Source organism: Sylvia atricapilla, chromosome 23 (genome assembly GCF_009819655.1).
Source record: "Sylvia atricapilla isolate bSylAtr1 chromosome 23, bSylAtr1.pri, whole genome shotgun sequence".
Taxonomy (NCBI): domain Eukaryota; kingdom Metazoa; phylum Chordata; class Aves; order Passeriformes; family Sylviidae; genus Sylvia; species Sylvia atricapilla.
In genome coordinates, this window is record NC_089162.1 from 6,763,968 (window position 1) to 6,766,852 (window position 2,885).

The window sequence follows — 2,885 nt, forward strand, 5'->3', positions numbered from 1 at the left end:
CACGGCCGGGCTGTGGGCAGGGAAGGAAGGTGTGGGCACGGCCCCCCGCAGCCCTGCTCCCCGGGGATATAACATCCCGCTCCGTGCGGCGGGCGGCGAGCCCACGGCAGGGGCTGATTGCCTGCACGGCGATGCTGAAAGGGGTCGCGACTCCCTAAGTGCTCGTCAGGATGAAGGATGACAGCCCGGGCTGGTGAGACATTTCCCTGCTCTCCCGCAGCTCAGGAGTGCTCTGGCGGCCAGGGCTGCTGCTGCTTTTACTTCACTTTCCCTTCCTTATTTCTCTCCCTGTTTATTTGCTTAATTAATTTGTTTGGTTTAGGTTTCTCCCTCCCTTCGGCCCCTGACCCCCCTCCATCATTCCCCTGCTTTCCCTCTGCCTGCTGCAGCTGTTTGTGTTGGATCCCGAGCAGTCAGCGCTCTGAACATTTAATTAGGCCTTTGGATGGAGCCTGAAGCGGAGCCTGTGCTGGGGCTGGGCTCCCCCAGACCCCACTGCCCTCTGCTAAGGCCACTTGGGGGTGGGCAGGGGGACACGGGAGGGTCCAGGGGACACAGGAGAGTCCAGGGGACACAGGAGCCCCCGGGGGACACAGGAGAGTCCAGGGGGACATGGGAGAGTCCAAGGGACACAGGAGAGTCCAGGGGGACACAGGAGAGTCCAGGGGACACAGGAGAGTCCAGGGGGACACAGGACAGTCCAGGGGACACGGGAGAGTCCAGGGGACACGGGAGAGTCCAGGGGACACAGGAGAGTCCAGGGGGACACAGGACAGTCCAGGGGACACGGGACAGTCCAGGGGACACGGGAGAGTCCAGGGGACACAGGAGCATCCAGGGGACATGGGAGAGTCCAGGGGACACGGGAGAGTCCAGGAGGACACAGGAGAGGAGCTGAGGGGAGGAGGAGGAGGCTGGAGAGATCCCAAGGCACCCGGCCAGAGCCAGAACCCCCCAGGCCCCCCCAGCCTGCCCCAAAGCAGGGACACCCCATGGGCCCTTTCCATCTCCTGTTAAACCAGGGATGTGGGATGAGGTGCTGCCTCCCCTGGATTGCACACGAGGGCTGGGAAGTGTGAGCAGGCACTAGTAAATTACTCATCCAATTGACAGTTTGAGGCTTTTTTTTTTCCCTACTGTAAAACAAGTAAAAAATATGCCAGGCTCATTCTTGCCTCTTTATTTTTTTTTTTAAGGATCAGTTAGACACAGGGACTCCAGAGTGAATAAACTGGGATTTATGTCCCCGTCAGTCGGATCCTTAAACTTCCTAAGTGCTTAAAACATACACATTTTAACTTGAAAAATTACCAGGTTTGTCTAAAGGAAAATTTCAGCATAAAACAGGAAACTCATTTGAAGAAAGAAATTCTCCAATGAAGCGAACCCAGGCAGTCATAAAAAAGTTAAACCAGGCATAAAGGGAAATGTCAGATGTGTGGGAGAGCCAGATGTCTCTCTATTTTTTATTTTTTTTTATATTTTTATAACCTAGACCAGATTATAGGAGAATATATGAATGTATCTCACAGGGAGGGGGATGCAGCGAGGGGAGGAGGAGGATTTCATTTCCAGCCTGTAACTTGCTGTAACGTGGAGCCCTCTACAAAGAAAAACATTTTTTTATTTCTAAATAAAGCACTTTAGAGTGACACATTTATTGCTGGCAAAGAATTACTCAAATAAGAGACATTGTCAGCTATTTATTTTAAAAGCTTTTTTTTTTTTTTTTTTTTTTTTTTTAGAGTTTGGGGAATAAAGAAAGATCAAAACCCCTTTCCATTCTTCACAATATTCCCTTAAAAGCTTTAAAATAAAGTGGGGTTTTTTTGCTCCTGGGTTGCCTTTTTGGTGTCCCCAGGGCTGTGCAGCACCGGGGGTCTGCAGGGAGTGGAATGTGGTGTTCCCCCTGGGAATGCAGGGATACAGCCAGAGCTCGGCTGGGGGCTGCCCCCAGGACTCTGCTCCTGTCCCCGCTGCCACCGTGGGTATTTCCCAGGGAGGGAGAGAAATGGGAATTCTGAGCTCTCCCAGGTGGGAACGCAGGGATCCGCAGCTCATGCAGGAGCTCCCAGGGCTCAGCCACAGGAGAGAGCCATTTACCCAGGGCAGCCCCCAGGGACGGTTCCCTGTGTCCCAATTTACCCAGAGCAGCCCCAGAGCCCATTCCCTGTGTCCCTGTGTCCATGTCCCCGTGTCCCCGTGTCCCTGTCTGCAGCCAGGGGTTTGGTGTCGGTCCCTGCAGGGGACAGCTCAGCATTAACGTGCCCCTCAAGGTTCCTCACCTCTCCCCCAGCCCCATTTCAGCGCCTTTCTCGGCCTGTGACACGTTTCCCCTCTCCCTCCTGGGGAAGAGGAGAGGAGGAGCACAGATCTCTCCACACCAGGCTGCAGAGGATGTCCCTGGCTGCCCGTGGTGGGTCTGGCTGAGCCCACAGAGGGACATCCCTGGGTCACCTCTGTGTGCTGGAACCCACTGGGGGCTCGGCCAGAGGGAAGGAGCCTGGAGCAGGTGCAGATGCAGGAGGCCCAAGGGACCTTTGCCTTGCCCTCCCCTCCCTGTCCGGCTCCAGACCACCTTTAATTTGTCCATGCTGCTTTGGATTTGTTGTTTCATTAGCTTTTCATCTCAGCTGCTTTCTTTCCCCCATAGATTATTCTATTTCTCTTGCTTTCCCCCTTCTCTGTTCCTTTTGCTCTATAATTGGATCATTTGCAGTTTATAAGAAGGATGAGAAACAAAAGGTATTGACAACGTGAGCATTCAAATTTATATGTCAAGCTCAAAAAAAGGAGATGAAAAGAAAATCTGGATCCTCTTTCTTTGCATTCTGATTTCTGAACCTGCAGAACTCATTAGTTTCCTGTGATTGGGGCTTTTTCTG

General features: G+C 53.0%; 1 long non-coding RNA gene across 1 annotated transcript; it reads left to right on the forward strand.

The window, feature by feature from the left end:
• The first annotated feature begins 529 nt into the window (after positions 1-529).
• On the forward strand, positions 530-1,654 carry LOC136370998 (uncharacterized). The gene is made up of 2 exons (XR_010745264.1): positions 530-600; positions 872-1,654. It is a non-coding gene; the product is annotated as an uncharacterized lncRNA (long non-coding RNA).
• Positions 1,655-2,885: the final 1,231 nt, after the last annotated feature.